The 16,592-nt window shown below is 56.5% G+C and overlaps 1 long non-coding RNA gene across 1 annotated transcript; it reads right to left on the bottom strand.

Moving 5' to 3' along the window:
* Positions 1 to 1,162: 1,162 nt before the first annotated feature.
* On the bottom strand, positions 1,163 to 6,868 carry LOC103352121 (uncharacterized). The gene is made up of 3 exons (XR_007913863.2): positions 6,714 to 6,868; positions 2,184 to 2,282; positions 1,163 to 1,249 (listed from the first exon to the last, which is right to left on the bottom strand). It is a non-coding gene; the product is annotated as an uncharacterized lncRNA (long non-coding RNA).
* Between the last annotated feature and the right edge of the window lie 9,724 nt (positions 6,869 to 16,592).

The following is a 16,592-nucleotide window of genomic DNA, read 5'->3' as shown; positions in this document are numbered from 1 at the left end:
CCCGTGCTCCCAGGCTCTGTGACCCCACAAGTGCCTTCCTCTCTGGCCTCCCGCCCGCCACTCAGAAGTGCAGACCCTGGAGCTGCTTCAGGGTGCGGGCTCTGGGAGGTATTTATTGCGTTGCGGTCCTATTGGTGAGGCGGTGGCTCTGCAGCCTCAGTGTCCCCATCTATAAAATAGGGGTGGTGTAGCACCCTTTCTGCAGGGTTACGGGGCAGTAATGGGTTAGCTCTATCGGGAAAGCTTTAACCCGAGCGCCTGAGGCACAGAGCGCCCTGGAAGCTCCAGCAATGCTCACGGATGCTGTGTGTGATTCTGGGGTAATGGGGGCCCATCAGCGAGCCCATTCCCTGCCCTTCTCTTCTGCTTCCATCCTAGGAAGAGGAGGCGGGAGGCAGCGCAGCACTGGCACCTTCCTTTGGAGGGGGGAGAGGGGGCATTGCTGGACCGCTCTAAGCGTGCTGGATTGCTCAGGGGAAATTCATTTGGCCTCAATCAGCGCTCTCTCTCTCTCTCTCTCTCTGATTTATTTATTTGAAAGAGTTACACAGAAGGAGAAGGACAGGCAGAGAGAGAGAGAGAGAGAGAGAGAGAGAGAGAGGTCTTCCATCCACTGGTTCACTCTCCAAATGGCTGCAATGGCCAGAGCTGCGCCGATCTGAAGCCAGGAGCCAGGAGCTTCTTCCGGGTCTCCCACGCAGGTGCAGGGGCCCAAGGACTTGGGCCATCCTTCACTGCTTTCCCAGGCCATAGCAGAGAGCTGGATCAGAAGTGGAGCAGCCAAGGCTGGCACCGCGGCTCACTAGGCTAATCCTCCGCCTTGCGGCACCGGCACACCAGGTTCTTGTCCCAGTCGGGGTGCCGGATTCTGTCCCAGTTGCCCCTCTTCCAGGCCAGCTCTCTGCTGTGGCCAGGGAGTGCAGTGGAGGATGGCCCAAGTACTTGGGCCCTGCACCCCATGGGAGACCAGGAGAAGCACCTGGCTCCTGCCATGGGATCAGTGCGGTGCGCCGGCCTCAGCTCGCTGGCCGCAGCGGCCATTGGAGGGTGAACCAATGGCAAAAAGGAAGACCTTTCTCTCTGTCTCTCTCTCTCACTGTCCACTCTGCCTGTCGAAAAAAAAAAAAAAAAAAAAAAAAAAGTGGAGCAGCCGGGACTTGATGTATGGGATGCCAGCACTGCAGGCGGCGGCTTTACTCACTACGCCACAGTGCGGGCCCCAATTCTCTCTCTCTTTTTTTAAGTTTATCTATTCATTTCAAATACAAAGAGAGAGAGAGAGAGAGAGAGAGAGAGAGAGAGAGAACAAGTCAGCCTCCATCTACTGGATCAATCCACAAATAGCTGCAATGGCCAGGGCTGGGCCAGGCAAAACCAGGAGCCTGGAACTCCAGCCAGGTCTCCCTCATGGGTGGCAGGGGTCCAAGTACTTGAGCCATCATTTGCTGCCTCTGAACGGTGAGCATCAGCAGGGAGCTGGATGGGAAACAGGCGGGACTCGATCCCAGGCCCTCTGATACGGGATGCAGGCAGCACAAGCTATTTCGTCACAACGCCCACCTCTTGGTCCTTTAAAAGCTGCAGGAACACGCCCCTCCCCCAGAGCCTACGGATTCTTTCCCTCTCCCCTATACCCAGAAGTGTGCCCCGCGGCCTCCTTGTAGTGCCCTTTCTAAACAGACTGTGGAGCACCCCCAACACATACTTTATCTGTCTGTCCCCTCCCAGTCCCTCCTTGAGTTCTTGCCCCTCCTGCCTGCCTGGGAAGCCCTTCCATCCCCATGGAGCCTTCCCCAGTGCCCCAGCTAGGATCTCGGAGAGAGGACTCAGCCCTCAGCCCTGTGTCCCTCCCTCCTCTCCTGGCCCACTGCATTTCCACAATGCTGGCTTTTCGCTTCCTCAGAATGCTGAGCTGCCTCCCACCTCAGGGCCTTTGAACATGCCGTTCCCTCTGCCTAGAAGGTGTTACTTGCTACATTTCTATCCTTTTCCTAACAACCCAACTGACGCTCTGCTGAGGAGCGCCCCAGGTTTCCCAGGAGGAAAGTGGCTCTGCCCGTGCTGTACTCCACACCCGCAGGCTGCGCACTTCCCACGCTGTGGCCACTCCCTCCGTTGTGTTAGCCAGGGCCCTGGGCGGAGCCCCGCACCACCCACTGCAGCTCATCCTCCCCTCGCCTCACCTCCATGGGGAAGCTCCTCCTTTCACCAGGGCTGGGCCGTGTCACCGGCTTCTCACTGGTCCCTCTGCCCTTCCAGCCGTTCTCCAGGTCACAGAGACACTTCCAATAGAAGGAGCTCGGTAAATATCTCAATGACAGTGAAAAACATGCACACATCCAACGTGCTGCCCTTGGCCTTTAGCCTCTCCGTGGCTTTCCCTTGCCCCTGGGACAAAGTCCATGTGCGCCTTACATGGGGCGGCGATCCAGCCAGAGGTGCTGGCCTCCGAGCAAAAGGCAGAGTAGAGAGGCAGCCACCGCTGGCATTTCCTTCTTTTTCATTCCACTTGCCATAAACCTTTTAAAAATTATTTACTCATTTCTTTTCTATTTGAAAGGCCAAGTCATCTTACATCCACTGGTTCACTCCCCAAATGCCTACAACAGCCAGAGCTGGGCCAGACTGAAGTCAGGAGCCCAGAATTCCACTGGGGTCTCCCACCTGGGTGGCAGGAACCCAACCACTTGAGCCGTCCCCTGCCACCTCCCACGGTATGCACTCGTGGGAGGCTGGAAGTGGAAGTGGAAGTGGGGCCAGGACTCAAACATGGAATGAACGCATCCCAAGTGGCATCTTAACCATTGTGCCAAACGCCCACTCCAGTACTAGCATTTATTTCTTGATCTCAGGGTTCTTGCCGTTCTCAGTGCCAGAGCTTAAAAGTATGGCCTGAAGGGGTTGGTATTTGGCACAGCACTTAAGACACTACCTGGGGGACAGGTGTTGTGCAGAGGGCTAAGCCACCACGTGGAATACCTGCATCTTGCACTCCTTTGCCTCTAAACCAGCTTCTTGCTAATGTTCCTGGAGTCCTTGGGCTCCTATCACGCACACGGGAGAGACTTGGATGGTGCTCCTGGCTCCTCGCTTCAGCCTGGCCCAGCCCCAGCTGTTGTGGGCATTTGGGGAGTAAGTCAGCGGATAGAAGCACTTTCTCTTTCTCTGTCTCTCCCTCTCAATCTCTGCTGCTTTGCCTTTCAAATTAATTAAAAAAAAAGAAAACCCACTTCTTGGGACACCTGCATCTCAAACTGGAATGCCTAGGTTCGAGTCCCGGCTCCACCTCTGATTCCAGTTTCCTGCCAATGCGACATACCTTGGAGGTGGCAGGTGATGGCTCGAGTGGTCTGGTCTCTGCCATGTATGTAAGAGTCCTGGATTGAGTTTCCCAGCTATTGTGAACATTTAGGGAGCGAACCAGAGGATGGAACGTTCTCTTTGTCTCTATTTCAAAAGAGACTCCTTCCTCTGGCTACCAGCACCCACCCTCAGGCCAGGAAGTCCCAGAGAGCAACTGGAGACAGCCGTGGGAGCACAGGGACAGGTGCCCTGTGGCCTTGGACCTATCTGAGGCCAGAGACCACTCATGTGCCTCCCCGCTGTTAAACCCGTCCCTGGCTCCCTACTCACCCTTATTCTGGCCTTCAAGGTCTTTGAAACTCTGACCCCTAGAGGCCTCCTTTTGATAAGGGGCCCCCTGGTACCAGGGTCGCTGTCACCCTAGTGAGACAACCATTTCAGCCTGCAAGTTGCCAAAGCTTCCTCCTTGGATCGCTGCCCCCACCCTGCCTACAATGCCTTCCCGAGGTCCACCTCTCCAGGGTCTGCTCACCTGTCAGGGCCCAGCCCAAGGCACTTCCCCTGAAGTCTCTCCTGACCTACCAAGGACACACTGCCCCCAACCAAGGAGTGCCCCCTTCCTGGGACACTGTGCTTGCTGGCATGTGCCTCTGCCTTTCTCCATCTGTGGCACTGGGAAAGCCTGGAGACCAAGAACTAGGTCCCCTGCACCCACCTTCCCCACTGGGCGTTCATGTGCGGGACAGGTATGGTGGGAGGGCCAAGGGGTCACTGTGGATGCCCGCCAGCTCCATGTGTGTCACGGGGGGAACCAAGATCATCCCCACAATGCAGTGGCGCGAGCCCGAGAGAGGCAGAAGCTGCTTTATTTGAGAAGCCAAAGCAGAAACACGGAGACCCCAAGAGGGCGGGGCAGGTGGGTAACCTTCATCCCCAGAGAGGGCACCCTGGGGGGTGCAGTGCTCCCAGGCCATCTTCCTGCTAGCCCTGGCTTGCACAAGGTGAACCTGAAGCCTGTCCCTCCACGGCCCTGGAAAACCGACATGTGGGACACCCTGGCATCCAGGCACAGGGAACAGAGGGGAGTACGGCTCTGCTGTGCACTAGCTGGGGGGACCTGGACAGGTCACTTAAAAAAAAGATTACTTATTTATTTGAAAGGCAGAAATACAAGAGAGAAGGAGAGAGAGAGAGAGAGAGAGAGAGAGAGAGGTCTTCCATCCACTGGTTCACTCCCCAAATGGCCGCAACAGCTGGAGCTGTGCCAATCTGAAGCCAGGAGCTTCTTCTGGGTCTCCCACGCAGGTGCAGGGGCCCAACAACTTGGGCCATCCTCTGCTGCTTTCCCAGGCTACAGCAGAGAGCTGGATCGGAAGTGGGGCAGCCAGGACTCAAACCAGCGCCCATATGGGATGCCGGCTCTGCAGGTGGCAGCTTAACCCGCTGCGCCACAGCGCCGGCCCCGACAGGTCACTTAATGATTCTGAGCATCAGTTTCATCTGAGGATACAGGAATCATGAGGGGGCCTCACAGGTTGTGATGTGGCTTCGAGAAGAAAACGCAGTTTTAGCCCAGTCCCCAGCAGAATGTAACTGTGGAATAAACGCTGGTTGCATTGTTCCTATTTTATCAACAGACCCGGGTTCTGGTCCCAGGTCTGCACTGCTTTCCTCGGTGGGCCCGCCTGAGTTTCTGTCTAAAAATGAGGCTCTTGGGAGTGGATGTGGCAGAGGCTTCTGAGTGGTTAGCTTTGCCCTTCTTGGGCTGCAGAGCTGGTCACCCCCACTCTCAGGTCTTTGCTGGGCTCGCGGGCCAGGCAGGATCTGCTGTCACAGATGGCCAGCCCATCTCCTCCCCTCTGCCCACAGACAGAATGAGAGGAAAGGGCTGGGGTTGCCTCAGCAGGGACTGCGGTTAGACAGGACGAAGGACTTCCTTCCGGGCTGCAGGATGCTGCCCTGGGAAGGAGCCAAAGGTCGTGGGACTGATGCTGAAGGGGTGGGGGTGGGGCTGCTTCCAGGGGGATGGGCCGGGCCAGAGCTGGCCAGTGGCCTGAATCAGCTCCAGTGGCAGCGGCCTCACTTCCAGACTCCACAGGGGCCCTGTTGAAGCCTGCATCAGGACTCCCAGGGACCAAGGTGCAGCAGTACACACTCCCAGGACAGCCAGACGGAGCAGCGGGTCACCAGCCAGACATGTGCTATGCCCCTCACCCAGAACACTCTTGCTGGAAGTCGAGCCCCTCATCCTTCCAGACCAGCAAAGTTCCTGTCCTCATGGAGGACCTCCCAGCCAGCCAGATACGTGTCCCTGGCCGCCCCACAGGCAGCAGCACCCGGTCCAGCCTCTGCTCTGCAAACACAGCAGGTGGCTGATGGCCCACCCCTCTGCCGGGTCTGACTCCCCCACCAGCTCGGGAGCCCCATGAGGGCAGGGACCTCCGCTGAGCAGTCCCCCTCTGAGGACTCACTGATGAACTGGGCGTGAACCCGGCACAAACCTGGAAAGAGGCCCTTGGAAAGTGTTTGCTGAATAAAGCAACAAACACAGAAATCCTGGCCAGAAAGAAACAGTTGCATTCAGAGGTGGTGCGGCTGTTCCCAGGTGCTCAGGAGTGTGTGTGGGGGGCCCTCCTGGAGGGTCGCCTGCCCCCGCCCTGCAAGCTGACCCACCTTTCTTCCCTGAGTCACTCATCGAAGCTGCCAGGCCCAGCCGGTCACCCTGGCCCTAGGGTCATGGGCTCCTGCACTCCCTGCTTTGGGTACAGAGCTGGCCTCATGTTTTTGGAGCCCTGTCTGGGACTCTTTACTTAACATTTTGGGGTATCTTCCAGGAAACGGAAATTTCAGAGTGGTCAAATTTGTAAACCTTGGGGCCGGTGCAGGTTAAGCCTCTGCCTGTGATGCCCGCATCTCATACGGACGCTGGTTCAAGTCCCCGCTGCTCTACTTCCAATCCAGCTCCCTGCTAACGCACCTGGAAAAGCAGGGAGGATGGCCCAATTGCTTGGGCCCCTGCTACCACGTGGGAGACCCGGAAGAAGCTCCCGGCTCCCTGCTTCGGCCTGGCTCAGCTTGGGCTGTTATGGCCATCTGGGGAGTGAACCAGCAGATGAAGACCTCTCGCTCTCCCTGTGTCTGTCCTCCCACCCCTGTAACTCTGCCTTTCAAGTAAATAAAAAATAAATATTTATAAAATTTGTCAATCTTTCAAAAAAAAATAATGCTTGTGGTTCGAGAAAGGCAGGGAAGAACCCCGCAGAGACACACATCCGGCACTCAACTATGGATGCCCGCAACTGCTGCAAGACCCACTTAGTGCTCGGGCCTCGCCCAGCCCCCACGCCTCGGCCAGGCCCCGCCCCCTGGAGGCCACGCCCAGCGGGCGCCCCTCGGGCCCCGCCCCTCACCGGCTCTCTCGGGTGCAGGGAACCTATCTGTCTCTTCCTCTCGTCCAGGAATTGATAGCTAACGTTCAGCCATCGGCGCTGGTACCTGGAGTCGAGGAAACCCGCGCAGAAAGAGGGGGGCGAGGACCCGCGCTCCGGGTCTGCGCCGACTCCGCCCAGCCCCGCCCCTTCCCTCCGCCTGTGACGCCCTCACGCCCCACCCCTCGCCCCGCCGCCCTGGGGCCCCGCCCCTCCGCCTAGGCCCCGCCCCGCGCGCTCAAGGGAGGCGCGGGTGCGCGCTGCAGCAGCGGGGCGGGCGCGCCGACGGCACGTCCTCCGGGCCCGTGGCCCCTGGCGGCAGCGGCCCGGTGCGAGCCTGCGGGCGGCGGCGCTGCGGAACAAGCCGCGGGGCGCGGGGCCGGGTCCCGGTCCCGGCTGCCCCAGAAACACAGCTCGGAGCCTCCTGCTGGGGAGACGCGGCCGCGCTCATCCTGGGGGGCGCTTGAGAGGGACAGGGACAGCCTCCAGGGTTGGAGGCCCCCAGCGGGGCCTTTCCAAGGACCGGGGCATCTCCTTCTCTGTCCGGCGCCCTCCCCGCAGGCCTTCTCCCCGAGAGGAAAAAAAAGAAAAAAAAAGAAAAAAAAGAAAGTTCACCACGGAGTGGGCAGTCTCGGTGAATGGTGAATGGCACGGTGTCCAGCCATAGTTGCCTGGGGCTGTTTTTAGCCGGAGGCTTCATCTGACAAGAGGAGGTGGGGGCAGAGCCGTCCCCGACTTCCCTGGAGACACTTCCGGCCAGAGCAGGGGCCAAAGACTGGCGTTTGAGAACAGGCAGCGGGAGGGCCAGGCGCCTGCAGCCTCTGCTCTTTGACCGTTGATGGTGTGCAGAACCCACACCTCTCTCCTCCCAGGCATCGCCGGAGTGGCCCCTCCCCACCGGATCTCCAGCCAGAGAGCTGAGCTGGGGAGGATCCAGAACCCTCTCAGCTGGCCTCAGACCTACACACAGATATTTCTGAAAGAATCGAGAAGGGGCCCTCACACACACACACCAGCCACCGCCCAAAACAGAAGTCCTTGATTGCTCTGGTCTAACCCTTGCCTTTTGCAGAAGGGGAACCAGGTTCAGAGAGGGGCAGAAAAAGCCAGAATAAAATCCACACTTGCTGCAAACTCTGCGTGCCCAGGGTAAGCTGAGCCTCGCGTGCCTTCCTGGCTGGGGCATGGGGCTCAGGGCCCAGGGCACAACTGCCCGTTCCCACACTGCCGTTGGAGCTGTCTCCCCCTTAGTGACTCACACTGGCTGCTGCGCTGAGCCCCCAGAGCCCGGAACAGGCTCCGACTTGCTGCCCTCGCTGTTGTCCAGCTGTGTTTGGGGATCTGATGTCCTCTTTCCCTTCCTTGGGGAATGTCCCTCCTCTATCGCTTCCTCTTCCCTATCTTCAACCTCTCCCTCCCATCGGCAAACAAACAGGCTCCAGTCTTTGCTATCTGGAAAGAAAAAGGGAGCCCTCCCTCCACCCCACACCCCTCTGCAGCTCCCCTTCCTCCCTGTGCAGCCAACATTCTTGGAAGACGTGCGTACACACGTTGTTTCCCCTGGGTCCCTCAAGCCCTGCCATCTGGCTTCCTCCCCCACCATTCCGCAGGCCGGGCTCTGCAAGGTCGCCGCAGCCCTCCTTGTGGCCAAGTGCAGGGGATGCTAGCTGCTCTTATCTGACTTGACCTCTTAGCAGTGGCTGGCTTAGACACAGCCAGATACTCCCTCCTGCTTGAGATCCTCTGGGAACCCTGGTGTTTTGGATCACTGCATAGTCTTGATTTCCTGGCTGTCCTACGGGTTGCTGCTATGGGACGCGCTTCTCATCTGTTGCTCACGGCTTAGCCGTGGTTATCCCAGGTCCCTCTACGTCTGTCCTGGGTTCTCTTGCCTTCAGCGTCCTGCCGGTGGTCAGCGCTTCTCTCTTCAGACCTGCCCTCCCCTCTTAATTCACACCTGCCTCCTGGATGGTCCCCCTTCCCCAGGAGACATGCCCCACATCTGTCCTGCCTCCTGTGCTCCCGGCTGGGCCACACTCCACTCGCTGGGCCCGAAATCTGGTCTTTTTTTTTTTTTTTGACAGGCGGAGTGGACAGTGAGAGAGAGACAGAGAGAAAGGTCTTCCTTTGCCGTTGGTTCACCCTCCAATGGCCGCCGTGGCCAGCGCGCTGCAGCCGGCGCACCGCGCTGATCCGATGGCAGGAGCCAGGAGCCAGGTGCTTTTCCTGGTCTCCCATGGGGTGCAGGGCCCAAGCACCTGGGCCATCCTCCACTGCACTTCCTGGCCACAGCAGAGAGCTGGCCTGGAAGAGGGGCAACCAGGACAGAATCCGGCGCCCCGACCGGGACTAGAACCCAATGTGCCGGCGCCGCTAGGCGGAGGATTAGCCTAGTGAGCCGCGGCGCCGGCCTTTTTTTTTTTTTTTTTTCTTAGATTTTATTTATTTATTTGAGAGGTAGAGTTACAAACAGTGAGAGGGAAAGACAGAGAGAAAGGTCTTCCTTCCGTTGGTTCACTCTCCAGATGGCTGCGATGGCCAGAGCTGCGCCAATCCGAAGCCAGGAGCCAGGTGCTTGTTCCCAGTCTCCCACGTGGGTGCAGGGGCCCAAGGACTTGGGCCATCTTCTACTACTTTCCCAGGCCACAGCAGAGAGCTGGATTGGAAGAGGGGCAGCCGGGATTAGAACCGGCGCCCATATGGGATGCTGGCGCTTCAGGCCACAGCGCTGGCTCCGGAAATCTGGTCTTGATACCAGAATCTGCCCTATGTCTCCCTTTTCCTGCTCAAGCAGATACAGAATTCTCTCCTCTCTGGGCTATGTCTAAAATCCCATCACTTCCGCCACCTACACTTGGGCCAAGGCCCCGTCGCCTTTTGCAACCTCCTGACCCGGCTCCCTGCTGTTGGTCTGTCCCTGTAGGGCAGCCTGGATTATCTTCCCAACACAGGAGCAGGTGCCCCTACGCAGCATCTTCCGCACCAAGGTCACCCGTGGAGCAGACCAATCCCGGGGCAGGGGGCATTTCTGACGCCCATATCTTTGCCCGGATAGCTGCTTCTCATCCTTCAGTTCAAATGTCAGTTCTTTAAATTTTGCTTATTCTATTTGAAAGGCAGAGAGAGCAAGCTTCCATCCTCAGGTTCACTCCCCAGATGCCAGAAACACCTGGGAGTGGGCCAGGCAGAAGCCAGGAACCAGGAACTCCATCCGGTGCCGTCACCTGCTGCCTCCTAGGGTGTGCCTTAGCAGGAAATCAGAATTGGAAGTGGAGCTGGGGCTGGAACCTAGGCACTTCTGTAAAGGGGTGCAGGTGTCCCAGGCTGCACCTGCCCCTAGATGTCAGTTCTTCATTGAGAGCATTTCCTATAGCCAGGCCAGGCCAGGCCAGACAGCTCTGCTTGTCCTTCTCTTCAGAGCCCCAGGCCTCAGCTGGGTGGACATTCCCTGGCCCAGCTGTGGATCTGAGCCCTCCTGTTCCAGGTCCTGGAGAGCGAATATGACAGAGCCCTGGCCCTCCCACAGGCCCAAGTGTAATAAGATCAAACCCAGCAGGAAAGCAGGTGCCTGGGGAGGGAATGGATGCGTGGCCAGGGGTCTCCTCTGAGAAGTGACAGTCAGTGTCGGTCTGAGAGGTGAGCAGGTCTCCAGGGAAACTAGTCCAGGATGCGGGAAGACAGGGCTTTGAGGTGGGAAGAGTGGTGAGCGGCTGTAGCTGTGAGATTTGGGTAGGAAAGTGACACAACTGTGTGAAAGCTTTCTGGGGTGGGGGGATCTGGTACTGGAGGAAGCAGGGAGATGAGTCGGGGGTCTCGGGATGGGTGGGGATGGGGACCTCACTCAGAATTGCAGCAGAATGCACTGGGCTGCTTGGCTGGCTGGGAAGGAGGAGGGCAGGAGAAGGCTGGCTGGGGAGAGGGCAATGGGAGCTGCAGCCCTGAGAACCCCGTGTGCACCCCGTTCCACCTAGTGTCCTCCCTGGCTCCCTCCTCCGTCCTTTCTCCTAGTGGACAGATTCAGGCTCAAGAAGCGGAAGGCTGCGAGAACCCAGGACGAGGTTGGGGGGGGGGGCGGGGGAGAAAGGGGAAGTTGGGTCAGAGTCCGGATGTGATGGGACTTCAGGGAAAGTGGGTTCTGGGGTTTCCTCAGAGCCTGGAAATTCCAGTGTCTCTGGCTCCACCGGGAGAGCCCCCACAGACCCTGGTGCCCGCCCAGTGCCTGGAAGTCCTGGCCCCCTCTAAAAGGCCACATCCCCTGACGCGGCCCAAGATGGCAGGCAGGGCTCTGCGCAGCCGCCAACGGCCATGGACGTGTCTCAGGAGCTGGTTCCCATGCCTACTGAATGCCTGATCCCTGTAATCCTCACCGTCACCCTCGGAGGCTCGTTTGTCACCATGGCCCCTGTGAGACTTCAAGGGGTTAAGGAGCTTACTCAGACGCACACAGCTAGGACGAGGCAGAGCGAGGATTTGAACCAAGGTTTGACTGACACCAGGCTCTGAGCTTTTAGCTCCCGTGCTATATTAAGCCTGTCGACCCCCTGGTTGATTGGCTCAGCAAGGGGAGGAGGCTTTGTGGGGGATTTGCTCGTGGTTGGGGTGGCTGGCCCCCTCTCATATCAAGCAGTGGGAAAGGGTAGTACTGACGTCAATTGTTGCCATGGCGATGCAGCAACCCTTTCCCTGCCGTCTCCATGGTAACCTGGGGGGTCCATCTGTACTTCGCCCCCTCCTTCTAAAAAGGGGTCCCTTAGGGAGGGGCTAGCTAATAAGGTGTCTGAGAGAGAAGTCAAGGAAGGCAGTGATTTGAGCACCCCCTTTCCCTGGGCCCACCCTGTTCCAGGTCCAGAGAATGGGCTGGGTTCTGGAGGGTCTGGCCTGGGCCTGGGGACAGTTTTACCCTTGCGGATGAGGGAGGTGGCTCTGCCTTTCCCACTTGGAGGTTTCCCTGGAAATGTCCTCCCCCCAGCCTAGTTCTTAGGCTCCTGGAAAGAACAACTGGGAAGGTGGCAGAAAAGAGGCAAGGGGGTTTCCCCAGCCCCCTGCAGAGCTGGACGTCACCCACCCTTGAGGGATAGTGTCCTTGGCCATCTGGCTCTCTGCTTTCCCTTGAAGCTGGAGGTCGGAACGGCAGTTGCAGGCTGTCTGGTTCATCAGGGGCTAGCTGTGCCCGGGCGTCCCTCCTGATACTGCAGGGGCATAACCTGACTGCAACCCGAGCAGGTGTCACTCCTCCCATCTTGCAGATTTGGAAACGGAGGCTCAGAGAAGTCATGAAGCCCAAGATGGCTTAGTTAATAAATGGCAGAATCAGGACTCGAACTCAGGACTAGAGTTTAGCCCAGCAGCTTTTCCAGGGGAAAGAGGAAGAAGAAGCAGGGAGCAGGATGGAAGCGGAGAAGAGAACCCGGAGAATGAAGTCCCAGCTTGGGACCTCTTACTCCCTGCTGCCTGTGGAACAAAGGTCACACTCCTGAGCCTGGTAACCCAAAAAGCCTCCTTGATCCAGCCCCCGCCCCTTCTGCTCCCTGACCCCGCTGAGACTGCGAGGGGAAGGGACTCCCTGTGTTCGTGCCTGGGTTCTGAGCACGTGGCGTGGTCCAGGTAGGTGATGGTGAAAGCTGAACTGAATTTCTTGAACTTGCCCTTTGCTTTCTTGCTTTAAAGATTTACTTATGGGGCTGTGGCTTTGTCTCAGGGAGTTAAAGCCCCAGCCAGCAGCAACGAGTCCCATATGGACACTGGTTTGCTTCCCGGCTGCTCCACTTCTGATCCGGCTCCCTGCTAATGTGCTTGGGAAGGCAGAGGCAGTGGAAGATGGCCAAGTGCTTGGGACACTGCACCCATGGAAGAAGCTCCTGGCTCCTGACTTCTGATTGGCCCAGCTCCAGCCATTGTGGCCATTTGGGGAGTGAAATAAATAAATAAAATAAATCTTTTTTTTTAAAGGTTTATTTATTTGAAAGGCAGAGTCACAGAGAAGCAGAGGGAGAGGGAGAGAGAGGTCTTTCATCTTCTGGTTCATTCCCAAATGGCCGCAACAGCTGGAGCTGGGCCAGTCTGAAGCCAGGATCCTGGAGCTTCTTCCTGGTCTCCCATGTGAGTGCAGGGGTCCAAGCACTTGGGCCATCCTCCACTGCTTTCCCAGGCACATTAGCAGGGAGCTGGATCAGAAGTGGAGCAGCCTGGACTCAAACAAGTGCCTGTATGGTATGTCAGCATTTCAGGCGGTGGCTTTACACACTATGCCACGGCACTGGCCTCATATATTGCTTTTTAGAGATTTATTTTATTGGGGTTGGTGCTGTGACACAGTGGGTAAAGCCGCCACCTGCAGCAGTGCCGACATCCCAATATGGGCACTGGTTCAAGTCCCAGATGCCCTACTTTTCTTTTTTTTCTTTTTTTTTTTTTTTATAGGCAGAGTTAGTGAGAGAGACAGAGAGAAAGGTCTTCCTTCCATTGGTTCACCCCCCAAATGGCAGCTACAGCCGTCGCGCTGTGCCGATCCGAAGCCAGGAGCCAGGTGCTTCCTTCTGGTCTCCCATGTGGGTGCAGGGCCCAAGCACTTGAGCCATCCTCCACTGCCTTCCTGGGCCACAGCAGAGAGCTGGAGTGGAAGAGGAGCAACTGAGGACAGAACTCAGCGCCCCAACCGGGACTAGAACCTGGGGTGCCGGCGCCGCAGGCAGAAGATTAGCCAAGTGAGCCGCGGCGCCGGCCTGGATACTCTACTTCTAATCTATCTCTCTGCTATGGCCTGGGAAAGAAGTGGAAGATGGCCCAAGGGCTTGGGCACCTGCCCTTATGTGGGAGACCCGGAAGAAGCTCCTGGCTCTTAGCTTGGGATCTGCACAGCTCCAGCTGTTGGCGCCACCTGGGGAGTGAACCAGTGGATGGAAGACCTCTCTCTCTCTCTTTGCCTCTGTCTCTCTGTAACTCTGCCTCTCAAATAAATAAATAAATAAATCTTTTAAAAAATTACTTATTTATTTGAAATTCAAGTTACAGAGAAGTGGGGGGAGAGGAGGGAGCGAGAGAGAGATCTTCTAGCTGCTGGTTCACTCACCTGCAAAGGACGGGCTGTGCCAGCCTGAAGCCAGGAGCTCATGTGGGTCTACCACGTGGGTGCAGGAGCTGAAGCACTTGGGCCATGCTCTGCTGCTTTCCCAGAAGCAAAGGGAGCTGGATCGGAAGAGGACCAGCTGGGACACACCAACGCCTTGGGTGGTGGCTTTATTCGCACACTGCCTGCCCCCTCCCATTTTTCTTTTTTTAAGATTTATTTATTCATTTGAAAGGCAGAGTTACAGAGAGAAGAAGAGACAGATAGGGATCTTCTATCTGCTGATTCACTCCCTAAATAGCCTCAATGGTCAGGGCTAGGCCAGGCCAAAGCCAGAGGCCAGGAACTTTCTCCAGGTCTCCCACATAGGTGCAGGTACCCAAGCACTTGGGTCATTCCACTGATTTCCCAGGCACATTAGCAGGGAGCTGGATTGGAAGTGGAGCAGCTGGGACTCAAACCAGAGCCCATATTGGATGCCAGTGTCACAGGCAGAGGCTTAACCTGCTATGCTATGTCAGCCCCTACCTACATTCCTTTTTTTTTTTTTTTTAAAGACTTATCTTGGGGCCGGCACTGTGGCATAGTGGGTAAAGCTGCTGCCTGCAGTGCTGACATCCCATATGGGTACAGGTTCGAGTCTCAGCTGCTCCACTTCCGATCTAGCTCTCTGCTATGGCCTGGGAATGCAGTAGAAGATGGACCAAATCTTTGAGCCCCTGTGCACACATGGGAGACCTGGAAGAAGCCTCAGGCTCCTGGATTTGGATCTGCACAGCTCCAGCTGCTGGGGCCATTTGGGGAGTGAACCAGCAGATGGAAGATCTCTCTGTAACTCTACCTTTCAAATACATAAAATCTTTTTTTTAAATAAAAGGCTTATTTTATTTATTTGAAAGGTGTGGTAACACACACACATATTTTCCACCCTCTGGTTCAGTCCCAAAATGGCCACAATAGCTAGGGCAGGACCAGGCCGAAGCCAGGAGCCAGGAACCCCATCTGAGTCTCCCACTTGGACGGCAGGAACCCAAACACTTGGCGCCATCCTTGGCTATCTTCCCAGGCACATTGGCAGGGAGCTGTATTGGAAGCTGAGCAGGCAGAACTCCAACTAGCACTCCAATTTGACTTAATTTTTTATTTAAACATTTGTTTATTTGAAAAACAGAATTACAAAGAGATCTTCTATTCGCTCAGTGACCTGGAACTCACTGCTTTCCCAGGAGCTTGGCAGGGAGCTGGACTGGACGTGGAGCAGCGGGGACTCACATGAGTGCCAGCGTTGCAGGCAGGGGCTTAACCCCGCTGCACTCCAGTGCTGGCCCTCTTGCCCTTCACTTTCTTCCCTCCACTGGGGACGCCTTTTCCCATAGCTCATGGGCATCCTGAGCTAACTGGTCCCAAGGACTGGCCCATTGGCACAGTCTGTCTCTGAAATCTTTGCATCCCACACAAATCAAGCAGGTGGGAGGTGGCAATAAATTATTTTCTTTTGAAAAAAGATTTATTTAGGGGCTGGCATTGTGGCATAGCAGGTTAAGCCAAGGCCTGCAGTGCCGGCATCCCATATGGGTGTCAGTTGGAGTCCCAGCTGCTCTATTTCCCATCCAGCTCTCTGCTCATGCCCTGGGAAAGCAGCAGAAGATGGCCCAGGTGCTCAGGCCCCTGCACCATGTGGGTTGAAACAGGATGAAGCTCCTGGTTTCAGCTTGGTCTAGTCCTGGCCATTGTGACCATTTGGGAAGTGAACCAGGGGATGGAAGACCTCTCTCTCTCTCTCTGTCTCTCCCTAATGCTGCCTTTCAAATAATAATAATAATAATAATAATAATAATAAATTTAGCTGAAGTCAGGAGCTTCATTTAGGTCTCCTATTGTGGGTGACAGGGGCCCAAGTACTTGGGTCAACTTCTGCTGCTTTTTTTTTTTTTTTAAGATTTATTTATTTGAATGGCAGATTTGCAGAAAGAGATGGAGAGGGAGAGAGAGAGGGAGAGAGAGAAAGAGAGAGAGAGAGAGAGAGAGAGAGAGACCCTCTGCTGGTTCATTCCTCAAATGGCTGCAACAGCTGGGGCTGGGGCTGGGCCAGGCCAAAACCAGGAGCCGGGAGCTTCATGCAGGCCAGGTCTCCCACATGGGTGCAGGGGCCCAAGCACTTGGGCCATCTTCTGTTGTTTTCCCAGGCGCGTTAGCTGGGAGCTGGAATGGAAGTGGAGCAACCAGGATTGGAACTGGCTCCCACATGGGATGCTGGTGTCCCAGCTGGTGGGTTTACCTGCTATGCCACAAAGCTGGCCTCTCTGCTGCTTTTTACAAAGATACTGGTAGGGAGTCAGATTGGAAGTAGAACAGCTGGGACAAAAACTGGCATCCACATGCGATGCGAGTCTCAGGTGGTGGTTTCACCTGCTACGTCACAACGCGGACCCCAGTAGACGATTTTTAAAGGAAAGGAAGTGGGGCTTTTGCTGTGGCAATGCAGGTTAAGCTGCTGCCTGCAGTGCTGGCGTCTCATGTGGGCACCGGTTTGAGTCCCAGCTGCTCCACTTCTGATCCTGCTCCCCGCCAATGTGCCTGAGAAATCAGCAGCAGACGGCCCAAGTGCTTGAGCCCCTGCACCTGTGTGGGAGACCCAGAAGAAGCTCCTGACTCCTGGCTTCAGATCGACCCAGCTCCGGCCGTTGTGGCCGTTTAGGAAGTGAACCAACGGATGGAAGACTCTCTCTCTGCCTCTGCCTCTCCTTCTCTGTAACTCCACCTTTCAAGTACGATAAATCAATTTTTAAGGAAAA

This window comes from Oryctolagus cuniculus, chromosome 7, assembly GCF_964237555.1.
Source record: "Oryctolagus cuniculus chromosome 7, mOryCun1.1, whole genome shotgun sequence".
Lineage (NCBI taxonomy): Eukaryota > Metazoa > Chordata > Mammalia > Lagomorpha > Leporidae > Oryctolagus > Oryctolagus cuniculus.
The sequence above is the reverse complement of the archived record's forward strand: the minus strand, read 5'-3'. Positions and strand labels throughout refer to the sequence as shown.